The 13,857-nt window shown below is 33.3% G+C and overlaps 1 long non-coding RNA gene across 1 annotated transcript; it reads right to left on the bottom strand.

Moving 5' to 3' along the window:
* Positions 1-10,669: 10,669 nt before the first annotated feature.
* On the bottom strand, positions 10,670-12,478 carry LOC126680292 (uncharacterized). Its single transcript, XR_007641086.2, has 3 exons — positions 12,414-12,478; positions 12,269-12,320; positions 10,670-11,051 (listed from the first exon to the last, which is right to left on the bottom strand). It is a non-coding gene; the product is annotated as an uncharacterized LOC126680292 (long non-coding RNA).
* Between the last annotated feature and the right edge of the window lie 1,379 nt (positions 12,479-13,857).

The following is a 13,857-nucleotide window of genomic DNA, read 5'->3' as shown; positions in this document are numbered from 1 at the left end:
AAAATTATAAATTTGGCAGTTCGGTGCTCCAAACTATTACTTGATTAAACAAAATATAAACCTTCAAGATTATTCAACTATAAATATTAAACATGCTCACAAGGGAGGTTACCAAAACTCGCTCGAGTTTTAACAACTATCATAACAACCTTAACAATGTGCCAGGACAAGCTCGAAACTCAAATTGCAATTCTTACAATACTAAAATCTAACACTTCAAAATAGAAATCTTGAAATCCCCATTAAACATCAAGCAACTCTCGCCACCTACTTAACATCCCCACACCTTTTATCCCATATCAAAGCATACAATTAAACTCGTTATATCAAACAAGCGATCTAAAACTAACTAGATAAGGTTCTCGCCAAAATATACCAGTAAACTTTAAAACATCATGAGAATCGAGTTGTACACACGGCAAGGACTAAGCTCGACAAAACCATTAACCTTAACGAATCCATAAACACGTACTACACACTGACATTCCAAGGAGTATATCACTTTAACTAATGATAACAAAATCTCAAAGCTACATACAAACCAACTCATTTAGAAAAATTCTTCCACTCATACCATAAGCAAGCATACATCCCGAAGTTACCTAAGGTAATTAAATACCAACATACATACCAATTTTGTACAAATCAAATTTATTCTGCACACAAAAGGTTCAACAACCAAATGAAACGATATCCCACTTTCAATAGCAAAAATTTACAATCAACGGTATCGATCAACCAACTTTTATTGTCGAAACCTACTCATCACGATTATTGAATCAACTAACTCAAAAATCCGAATCGAACTCAAATTCTCAAGATCATTTCACCAAATGTAACTCTTGAAATCAAGACATCACCTAGATCAAATTCACTAGTAAATGGGTCATTGGTTATGCTCAAAACCAAACTTATAGGGAAATAATTCAAATTACAAAACATTACAACTTCCCTCTTCTCTTTAAAAGACATTAATATCTTATAACTCCTTTTATATTTAAAACCAAAATACTTTTACTGTTGGGAAAACTCCAGTTTTGAGAACACATTAAAATTTTCAAACATTCGTATTTGAATTTACAGTTACACGTTATTTTCAAATAAGTTTTCAAATCTATAAAACTGTTCAACTAACAAAATTTTTATTCTCTTTAATTAAACCTTGATAAAATTTTATCCTTTGTCAAAATGGGAAAATAAATTTATATTAAAAATATCCTCGCTCGCACAATATTCTATTTAAGTATATCAAAATGTTTAAACAAAATGGAACATGTAAAAACAAAACTTCTTTTAAAATGACAATATACACACACACGTGGAGCATAACCAAATCCCCTAATCCAACAACTCTCAAATCACAACTCGGAAGTTAGCACGTAAGTCTTCTAATCTGACCTCAAAATCCTATCATACATATTACAACAATAACTAGAGTGCAACCTGATAGGAGTATTTTACTCCTATATTTAGGGTCGATTTTACTCGGTTTTCATCATGTGTAGTATTGTTTTTATACATTATTTGGCGTTTTTACGTTTAATAGTGTTTGTTAGTGTTTCAGTGGAAATTAGGTGAAATACAACTATTTGGGGCAAATTTATGGTGGATTGCGTGTACGAGTAAAAAGCGTAGCTTGCGGACGAAGGAATTGAAGTTCACGAACGAGATTGAGGAAAAAAGGGGTTGTTCCCGTTCGGAACAAAGGTTTCACGAACGGGAACCATGCAGAATGAGCATGAGTCCCGAACGAGAAGGCCTTGTCCCGTTCGGGACTCAAGAAGAAATCAAATCTCAAAGCTTTCGATCTGCAGTTTTTTCGAACGGAACTATGGTTTCCCGTTCGGGAAAGAAGAAAATTGGGCATGTCACGAACGGAACTATGGCTTCCCGAACGGGAAAGAAGAGAATTACACGTGCAGCAGACTTTGAATTGGACTGAAATTCCTCCTCAAATTACAATTTCAATTCCTATTACAAATTGATTTGTAATACGAATTAGAAGACTCCGGAACTTCTCCTACTATATAAAGACCTTGTACTAGACTCAATTAAAGATGTAGAATAAATTAGACATTAGATTAGAGTAGTTATAATTTAGTTTTTATTAAATAGCTTTTAGTTTAGTTTTTTCCAGCAGTTTATAAGTAGTTTATAATTAGTTTCTGCAAGACGATTGTTGAAGATTTCAAGCTTAATTAAGACGATTCTTTCCGAAATTGACAACTCCGGTATTTATTGTTTAATTATGCTTTCTTCTTCATCATCCTTCTTGTTTTGTTTCAGTTTTATTATGAGTAACTAAAACCCTTGTTCGAGGGTTGATATGAACTTATAAATTGGTAATTACTTGGATTGGATGGATTAGTATTAATTCGTGTCTTAATTATTAATCTTATTGCTTGGATTAAATTAGCTACTTAGTTCATGAGTTTGTGTTTAGTTAACTAATTGAGAGATTGTTAATTAAATAGACATAGATAATTAAGAACTTAGAGAAAAACGCCGTGAGAGCAGGTTGGAATTTAGGTAGTCATTGAGTTTGCTTCATAATTATAATTTGATTATTTAATTCAGTTTTAATATCGTGAGAGCGAGTTAATAATTGGTTAGTTAATTAGGTTGTGATTTTATTCGGATCTTTGAGGCTTGAGAGGGCGGGATTCGGTGCTTTAGAATAGCTCGATTCACGATAAAATCACTAAAAAATCCTATTCCATAATTTTACTTATTTATTTGGGATTATCAATCCTTGAGCTTTTTAATCTTATTGTTTTAAATCATATTTTATTATTTGTTTTCATTTTATATTAGTTTAATTAAATTACAAATCCTATTGATTTTTCTAGTTAGCCGATTAAAGAATATTTGAAATTAGTGATTAAGTCCATTGTCTCTGTGGGATCGATACTTGGTCTTCCAAGTTATATTACTTGCGCGATATCGTACACTTGCGATTATTTGCCAACAAGTTTTTGGCGCCGTTGCCGGGGACAATTGCGTATTTAATAAATTAAGAGTATTATATTCTTGATTGTGTTAGCCTTTATTTTCTATTTTTTTTTGTGTGTTTGTCCGATTTTACGTGGGGTGTTCTTGTTTTTGGGTGTGCAGGAAATTTGATATTTGTTGGTTTATCCTCAATTTGTTTTTGGTGTACCTATTTTGGAAAGAGTAATGGCATGGAATCAAAATTATATGCAGTACCAAAATTTTCAGTATAACTGTGAAATTTGTGGGGATTTTGGTCATACTCGAGCTGACTGTCATGTACTCTATCCAGATTGGAATGGACATGCCAACTATATGGGTGATCAATGGCAAGCTAGTGAAACTTATGGTTGGAACGATACTTGGGAGAACTTCAATGAAAATTTGAACTTTAATTCAAGTTATCACCCACATCAAAACGAATGGGATTTCAATTCCAACTTTGATAATGAACCACAACAATCACCGGATTTTCAGCAAAATTGGAATGTGGATGAAGGAAGCAAGATTGACGAATTCATTGAGGAGATGAGAACCGGTTTCCAAAATCAAGCCGCGGTCAACCACCGTCTTGAGACGCAAATTTCTCAATTGGCTATTTTGATTCAAAATATAGCTCAAGATGGTCTACCATCTACAACAGAATCAAATCTAAAAGAGCAAGTAAAAGTAATTGAGCTTCGAAGCGGAAAATCACTTGACAGTCCATATGTTACGAAGGTGGTTCAAGTTGACGATGTGCCGATCAATAGTGACGATGAGATGGCTGAAACTCCATATGTCAATGCTTTAGTTGGACATCATCCAATAAAGGTACATGTAGAGGTCGAAAAAGAACAGTGTGAGGATGGCGAACTTGAAACTCCGATTTTCCACCCAGTTACAACACCCATGAGCTTAAATAATGAAAGTGGAGAGCAATTTGGTATTACGGTACTCTACGAGGAATTTAACAAAGCCTTTGATTTCAAAGATCCATTCTTTGAAGGGTTTGATTCCAAGTATGATGGAAATAATACTAAATATATGAATATGCTTCATACTCCTTATATTTTCTACTATAGAGTACAAGCATACTCTATATCATCCGAGTTTTATTTGAAGGAGCCAACAAGGAAAAAGAGGAAGAAGATGCTACCAAGACGGCTTCCTCATGTTAGGTTGTATTTTTAGCAACCTTACGCGAAGAGTCAAGCTTTAGACTCTAACTAAAGCGCACTTGGGAGGCAATCCCAAGAGGTATTATTTTGCTTTCATCTTACACTCATGTTTTTCAATTTTTTTTATTATTTCATTACACTGAGGACATTGCATGAAATAGTGTGAGGATGGGGGGAAAACATATCGTTTAGTTAGGATTTTTATTTATTTATTATTGTTTGTTTATTTATGTTTTCTTAGGTTTAGTTTGTTTTTTTTAGTTTGTTTTTCTTGTGTTTTCATGCTTTAGTAGATTGTATTAGGGTGTTTTAGGATAGTCGTAGTTTTTTACAATGCCTTGTATCGCTTTAAATCTTTGTCTTTCAAGTATGAAAAAAGTGTTAGTTGATTTGGTGTTATCTTTAAAATTTGTCAATCTTAGATTTCCCCAAATCAATGAATGTATGAACGCGACTTCTTAATTCGACAATTGATAAGCGATGCTTGCTTAATGACTTAATAATTCGTTGACATAATCCGATGAAATAAGGGTGAATTCAAAATTTAGACTTGTTCAAATCGTTGAAACATAATTGAATAACTTGATGCGGATTCATGACATGTCGATTGTTTATTTTTATAGTCGTTTTTAAACTTTTGGCATAAGTAGCATAATTCAAGTAGGAATTGAGTTTATGGCATAACACTACACACTTTTGAGAGTTTTGAGCTTAATTTTCTTGTTGTGAGTGTTGATTTCATGTTTTATTCCTAGAACTTGCTCGGTGTCCGTTTAAAGTTACACGATTGAGTTTTCAACAATTAGATGATTATGGCAATTAGGTATAACCTTTCTTTTAGACCACTTAAATAGACTACCCTTTATCCCTTAGATTACACCAATTTGAGCCTTAAGCCTTTTTATTGTTTTTACCATATTTTACCCTTTACCGTTCTATGTTTTACCTCTTTTGTTTACCTTATCGACTTGATACATCATTTGTTATGACTATGATGAATATAGGTGATTCGAAACTCAAGATTAATGAAAAGAGAAAGTGAACTACATTGTGCTTAAAAGATAAAGTTACGCCTTATAAAAGATTGAAAGAAAATAAAAAGAGATAGAAATTTGCAAGCAAAAGTTTCAAAAAGAAGAAAAAAATTCTGAAAAAAAAAAGCAATGAGTAAAGCGTAATTCAAAAAGAAAAGAAAGTTATAAGTTCATATAAACGCAAAAGCGGAGTTAGATCGACCTAGAAGTTAATAGTAGTAATAAATAGTGTATTAAGTTGATAATTAGCCTTTGTTTAACCTTTTTACCTACCCTTTACCTTAGCCACATTACAACCCAATAAAAGACCATATGATTTTTGTTGATTACCGAATCAAGTAGCGGAGTCCGGGACTATGAGCAAGCTTATGGTGAGTATTCATGTTTTCAATTGTGAGCTTTCTTTGTTATATACCCTACTTGTTGAAATATTGATGCCATTAGCTTAGTTTTTATTAAATTGTGCTATGATTTGCTTAAGTGGAAAAATTGATTATTTTCCATGTCCCGCAAGTGATAGTGAAGCTTGAAGTGTGATTCAATTTGACCTTGTACTAATGAGTTAGTAACCGTTGTTATATTGAATTATGTCATAAAATTATTATTGTTATTTGATTGCATCATTATTTAGTTGTCGGTTTTAGAAGTTTGTTTTTTATATTATTCATAGGGTCGGGGATTTCTTTGATTGATTTATTGTTAAGTTATATGCTAATGATTTCTAACATATTTTGTAGAGTAAGATTTATTTCTTGCTTGAGGACAAGCAAAGGTTAAGTGTGAGGAGGTTTGATAGGAGTATTTTACTCCTATATTTAGGGTCGATTTTACTCGGTTTTCATCATGTGTAGTATTGTTTTTATACATTATTTGGCGTTTTTACGTTTAATAGTGTTTGTTAGTGTTTCAGTGGAAATTAGGTGAAATACAACTATTTGGGGCAAATTTATGGTGGATTGCGTGTACGAGTAAAAAGCGTAGCTTGCGGACGAAGGAATTGAAGTTCACGAACGAGATTGAGGAAAAAAGGGGTTGTTCCCGTTCGGAACAAAGGTTTCACGAACGGGAACCATGCAGAATGAGCATGAGTCCCGAACGAGAAGGCCTTGTCCCGTTCGGGACTCAAGAAGAAATCAAATCTCAAAGCTTTCGATCTGCAGTTTTTTCGAACGGAACTATGGTTTCCCGTTCGGGAAAGAAGAAAATTGGGCATGTCACGAACGGAACTATGGCTTCCCGAACGGGAAAGAAGAGAATTACACGTGCAGCAGACTTTGAATTGGACTGAAATTCCTCCTCAAATTACAATTTCAATTCCTATTACAAATTGATTTGTAATACGAATTAGAAGACTCCGGAACTTCTCCTACTATATAAAGACCTTGTACTAGACTCAATTAAAGATGTAGAATAAATTAGACATTAGATTAGAGTAGTTATAATTTAGTTTTTATTAAATAGCTTTTAGTTTAGTTTTTTCCAGCAGTTTATAAGTAGTTTATAATTAGTTTCTGCAAGACGATTGTTGAAGATTTCAAGCTTAATTAAGACGATTCTTTCCGAAATTGACAACTCCGGTATTTATTGTTTAATTATGCTTTCTTCTTCATCATCCTTCTTGTTTTGTTTCAGTTTTATTATGAGTAACTAAAACCCTTGTTCGAGGGTTGATATGAACTTATAAATTGGTAATTACTTGGATTGGATGGATTAGTATTAATTCGTGTCTTAATTATTAATCTTATTGCTTGGATTAAATTAGCTACTTAGTTCATGAGTTTGTGTTTAGTTAACTAATTGAGAGATTGTTAATTAAATAGACATAGATAATTAAGAACTTAGAGAAAAACGCCGTGAGAGCGGGTTGGAATTTAGGTAGTCATTGAGTTTGCTTCATAATTATAATTTGATTATTTAATTCAGTTTTAATATCGTGAGAGCGAGTTAATAATTGGTTAGTTAATTAGGTTGTGATTTTATTCGGATCTTTGAGGCTTGAGAGGGCGGGATTCGGTGCTTTAGAATAGCTCGATTCACGATAAAATCACTAAAAAATCCTATTCCATAATTTTACTTATTTATTTGGGATTATCAATCCTTGAGCTTTTTAATCTTATTGTTTTAAATCATATTTTATTATTTGTTTTCATTTTATATTAGTTTAATTAAATTACAAATCCTATTGATTTTTCTAGTTAGCCGATTAAAGAATATTTGAAATTAGTGATTAAGTCCATTGTCTCTGTGGGATCGATACTTGGTCTTCCAAGTTATATTACTTGCGCGATATCGTACACTTGCGATTATTTGCCAACACAACCTTATATTTAATACTACTTCCTACAAAATACAAAATTATGATACTACAGACCAATCAATCATAACGTAATCATCAATTCAACACCATAATCACAGAGTATTTGTCTAGCTACCTTTCGGTAACAGTTTCAAATTCATTTAAAATACATTTATCCCAAAGTGACTCGCGAGTTTGTTTCAAAATATTTTCCTCAAAACACTTTATTGATAAAATCCATTTTACGTAATTGTGCGCCAGGGTGATGACATCTCTCATCCCCAAAGAGTTGTATCCAACTCTAATCATTTCTATGCACGTGATGCATGTACTATTATGCATGTATCAATTATTAATTTTCTTTTTATTTAGTGAACATACTCAGTGCTCAATGCAATTCCCTATTCGTGACATACAAAAATGCATGTTCATAGTATGTCTAGGCACAATTATGTGATAAAAACATTTCAAATACTTTAGCAAATAAACATTTGAAATCAATTTCTCAATAAACATTTGCTAGACATTACACTCTGTGAGATGTGCACTCGATAGCCTCAAAATACTTCCCAAATTACATACTTGCAACCACCAAATCATATGATACTAACATAACATATCAAAATGACTACACCACTAAATTTCCTTATGCGAAAATAATATCCAAATTAACCTCAACCAAACTGAAATTATACTTCAATAAAAACGACACATACCATAATTATCTACGAAACTTACTTTCAGTTTTGGCATCGCGCCGTCCAACATAATATAAGCACCAGTGTGATAATACACCGATATATCTCCTCGGGTCAGAATTTCCAATATCCTTATCTAGGATAATCAGGAACCACCAACCGTTCCAAAGAAATAATTTCCTCATCTTCCATATCAACACCCAAAGATCTCGACCCATAAACAAAATAATAAAATAAAACATAAGGGCTAAACAAAAGTTCGACTTAAATATCAATACCAATCATCAATGATAAGTCAAAGCAACGCCTATTAGCGACGACCTCATGTGCTATCCGCACAGCGAGACAAACAAGATAAAACAACTAACATAGCAAAACTTAACCAATATACGAGGCATACTAACACGAACAACACCAACAAGTTATCATTTTCACCTAACCATAAATCACCGAAGCATGCCTCATCCCGCATTTAATCCAAATATCTTTCCATATAATAAATCATAACCATTGAAGGCAACTAACATGTCAGCAAAAGCATTGAGCATGAAACATCCAATTTGATCACTATATAACGACCGACATGGCATACAGAACCCATATAATCTAGTCATATCTCAAATCTCAAAACAAAACATGCCACAACATACTCAGAATCGTTGTAATAAAATCAACATTTGGTATGACATCGATCAAAAGGAAAGCATTTTAAACTCTTTTCAAACCTAAATTAATTCGCAATAGTTTTCAAGTTCTAGTCGAGTTCCACAGTTTAAAAATCACTTCTTTAAAAAAAATTATTTACATGAAACAATTGATTAAAATTTCCAAAGTATTTCAATTTAATAAATCACAGAGTTAGCCGAGTCATTACAACTACCAAGCTCAACTCCCACTTTGGGTGACCCAAGTCAAACCCACAACAACCATTTATAAAACTTATTCAAAACATTTATAAATTCGGAAAGAAGCATTTAAATAAAATCTCAATTTTCTTTCAAAAATAGGAGCTCACTTAACCCAAGTATTAAACATCAATTTAAAAACTAAAGTGTGAAAAAGGTAAATCACAACAACCATTTTGTATACACCTAATTCAGCCAACCACCAAAATATCAAACATATGACCAACGACGCTTCAACGTGGACATACCACATCATGGTAAAAAAAAAATAACAACAACAATATTAAATCCTCAAAATGGTGAATCATCTCATAAATATTATTATTTTAAAAATAATCTTTGATCAATACCAAGCCAACCTAAGATTCTGAAATACGTGAAATTTATTTTACTTCGAAAATAACCAAAAATCACATTTTTTTAAAAGTATTAAAACTAGACTTACCTTCCAATTCTCGTGTCAAAACACAAATCAAATCAAAATAATTTTCTCAATAAAACCCGTTTTGACCAAACAACGCGTAGCCACAAATCATGCTTAAAAATTTAACACAAAAATCCTTTGAAAGCAACACAAGGCCAACGCCTAACATATTCTCTTATGTGTCAACCTATATGGCAACCAACAAATACGGCTAAAGCCAAAGTGTACTCACCAACAAGGAGAGAGCAATCAAATATGCTTGTAATCATCCAAGCATGAAAACAAACAAATAATCACCCAAGGTAAACATCATATAAGGCACAATAGCCAATAAAAAATCACCCAAAGTAAACACCATATAAGGCACAACAGCCAACCAAAACTTCACCCAAAGTATACACCATATAAGGCACAACAGCCAACAAAACATCATCTAAACCAAAGTAAAGCACCAATAAAACATTAGACTGACGCTATAACATTCCTATAGGTGAAGGTAGAAGTTTCAAAATCAAAAGATGACGTTTCAAATGACAAGACTTGAATCCTAATTTCCGCAGTAGATCCTATGACACAATAACACTTCACATGCTTTAAAGCAGTAAACATATAACACGCAAAAATTTGGCCTTAGTTCGAAACTAAAGCTCTGATACCAACTTTGTCACGACCCAATTTCATGAATCGTGACCGGCGCTAGGGTATGGGTATGGTCGTAACAGAACCCGTAGCAAGCCTTGCGGAAAACAATCAAACATATAAACCTGCAGAACACTGCTCGGGGCAACCGAGACTCCAACCTAATTCTAGCAATTTATATCACATTTCTAATATAAATAACTTCATATCTGAAATGCTCAACAACATGCCTTAAATATAATAATAAAATAATACAGAGTAAACATGCCAATAATAAACAATTGGACAACCGACAATCCCAATGTGCAATAACCAAAGTAATATATAAACTAGTCCTACTGCGGTCTAAGAGTTCGAAAACAGTAGCTAGTTTAAATAACATAAAACCTCCGAGGAATCAAAAGAATCAGAGTGGACCAGCTTTCAAATCATAAACCTGGAAAATTTGGGAAAACAACGGGGTCAGATATACTGAGATGAGTTCGCAATACTATTTACATTTATTAAGTTTAAACCCCTTAAATCAAAACATTTTATACTAATATAGTATGATTATGGAAAACAGTATTGAAATGATTCCAGCGTAAGTATGACATAGCATACTGATAAACCCAGAGTGGACGGGAACATATCCTCGTCATATACCAGCGTAAGCAAGACATTAGTCTGCCGATCCCAGAGTACTTACCGGTGCACACAGTCTCGATACAAGCCTATCGAGTAGCTCGTTTCAATCCAGATCCGTAATCGCTTAAAACAGTTCAAAAGAATTTATAATACTAAAATAAATTGCGGTACTTAATAAAGCGGTAAATAGCACTACAAACTCACTGCTTGCTATCCACGTGAATCTTGGCAAACAGCTAACCCTGCGTAGACTCCGAAGCACGAGCAGTTGACGGGTCTAAAACAATATATAAGTTAAAATCTGAACAACCCCTAACTCTAAGATCACTAGACACCATATAGGACTAGCATCTCAAACACAACCAAAGAACAATATCCGAAACACAAGTAATCCCAAAGTCAAGGTACAGAGACATCCAACCAATTCAATAACCAGTTAAGCTTAGGTGAGTTCTCGATGAAAACAAACCACAATAATTATTAATTTAGATATCATCTTTTGAAATCCAAAGAAAATCCCAGAGTAGTGTGTTAGCCATATATCCAATATATGCTTAACACAATATGTCGGGCGACACAAGTCTAACCCGACCCAAACTTAAACCAGAGTAAATATCCAGAGTTAAATCCTTAAAACAAAACATCGATTTGAAATTTGAGAACTCATCACAAACTTAACCAAAACCACAAAACTACAAACGACAACATGCCAATAAATTGTCAACACTTGACAATTTCCACCCGGAGTTCATACACCTCAATAACACCCTATATGCCATTTCAAATATGCTACCAAGCACTTTAAAACAAGTAAACTCAACTATGAAAATATCCTTGAAATAGCCTTAAAAACCATCGCCACTTATATGTCATAACAACGATTTAAAACTAACAATTCAAAGCTTCTTAGTATCTTATATTAATTCAACATGGTTTTAAATAATACATTTCCAGTCCTTTGCTTTTGATAACAAACATCTTAAATAAGCTTTAACATCTAGTAAAAACATTAGTTAAATCTTTAACCCAACAACACCCAAAGTAGTATCTCCCATTTCTTATAACGCATTTTAAAAATAATTTCCAGCAAAGCTAATCAATTTAAAACAACGATTTAATATTAACAAAACCCTCTTAACACCTTAATTAAGCAATAGCCAATGATTGCAAAACCATCCTATGTATTGTTCTTTAACTAATCACCTATCATCCAATAGAGTTATGTTTTCAGACTTTAATATGACCAAGAACATAATTAATAGCTAAAGAACATCGCTATTTGATACACCTTTCAATAAGAACGAACAATCCAATCAACCCAAAGTATAATTTACATTCATAAGCCAATTACAATACCAAATCCATATTTCCAGATTTAACATTAAAAGCAAAACAGAAAATAAATCACAACACCCTACAAATAGATGTAGCACAACAATCTACCAATACAACACATAAAACTATCATAAAATCAATATAAAAGGTGATACATACCTCTTGAACGATCAAAAGAAGAAAACCCAGAAATGATATAATCCAACTCAGCCTACAACAATATATAACGAGGTCTAGAGGGTTTAGAATAGCTAGAATTGAAGAACAAGAGATAAAACCACAAAGGAACGATACAAACACTTACCAAGGATTAAAATTGAGATGAAAGTTGATAGGAATGAGTTAGAATATGACTCCAGCCGTTTTAGGGTTTTAAAAGTCGAAGGAAAAGAGTTTAGGTCGAATAAGGGGTATTTAAATAGAAAAACAGCGAACTGAACAGTGCAAGTTCGCGCCCGCTAAGTATAGTTCGCACCCGCGAACTTCAACAGCATTAGTTAGCGACCGCTAAATGTAGTTCGCGCCCGCGAACTCAATAAAAACACGATCCGACCGTCCAGATTTTAGTAAATTCTCTCAGGAACAACATATCCAAACGGCGGCCCGATCCGACGGTGCAAATTGGAGATATGGACATTTTACTAAGGCATGTCATATCAGGAAAACAGATAAACACTTATTCGATAAGGCTCAGAACCTTATCAAAACAACACACCGAAGGTTATGAAAACCAGACCATGGTTTCAAGGGACCAAACCACCAAGGACCAACCCGAAACACATCGAAAAAATCATCGGAACAAGCCGGAAAAACACGGGGTATTACAAAGTGCCAACAAAAAAGGGTGTAGTGACATTAAGAGGAGATCGGAATGTCGCCAAAAAGTGCTACGACGAGTCAGTCATAGATCATCAAGAGAGCAAGCAGGAGAAGAAAGGAGAGTAATAGGAACTGGATAACCCATCGCTAGTAAATACTTTGTGTCGTACCCGATGGTGTTATAACTATCTTTTAATTTTGTAAGCAAAGCCATTTATATTGACAAAACTTCTATTTTCAAGTAACACATGATTCATCAAATGCGAAAAAAGGAATTGGAAACAAAAGGCGAAACGATCAAAACAGAGTTTAGATTAACTCAAGAAAGGCGAAACGCCGAAAATCATAGTTTAGTTAACTCTAAAATAAGGCGAAATGCCGAAAATAAAGAGTTTAGATTAACTCTAAAATAAGGCGAAACACCAAGAATAAACAGACTTTAGATTAACTCTAAAATAAGGCGAGACGTCAAAAACAAGCAGAGTTTAGATTTACTCAGGAAAAACAAAAAACATTAAAATACAAAGAGTTTAGATTAACTCTTGGAAAAACAAAAACATCGCCAACTACAGATAAACAAAACGAACCAGAGGTAAACCAACGAAACTAGATTCAAACGCAAAACAAAAATAAAATACACCAAGCATTCGAAAAGAAATCAACATTAAAGGAAAAAGGAATCATATATTTAAAATAGTACGAATTACAAAAATCACTAATGCAATACAACCAAAAAATACTAAAATAAAAGTGTATTTTCCTAACGAGCGATCTTTCGCCATCTTTGTTAGTGCAGCGGGACGTGAGGGTCCGAATCGTATATTTCAATTCAAAATTGCAATTCCAACAATTCGGATCCAGAAAATGATCATATCAATAACAAATGGATCGTCGTATCATCTAGTAATTAAAGCACGCATCTAGAAACC

Source organism: Mercurialis annua, linkage group LG5 (genome assembly GCF_937616625.2).
Source record: "Mercurialis annua linkage group LG5, ddMerAnnu1.2, whole genome shotgun sequence".
In the NCBI taxonomy this organism is placed as follows: Eukaryota; Viridiplantae; Streptophyta; class Magnoliopsida; order Malpighiales; family Euphorbiaceae; genus Mercurialis; species Mercurialis annua.
The sequence above is the reverse complement of the archived record's forward strand: the minus strand, read 5'-3'. Positions and strand labels throughout refer to the sequence as shown.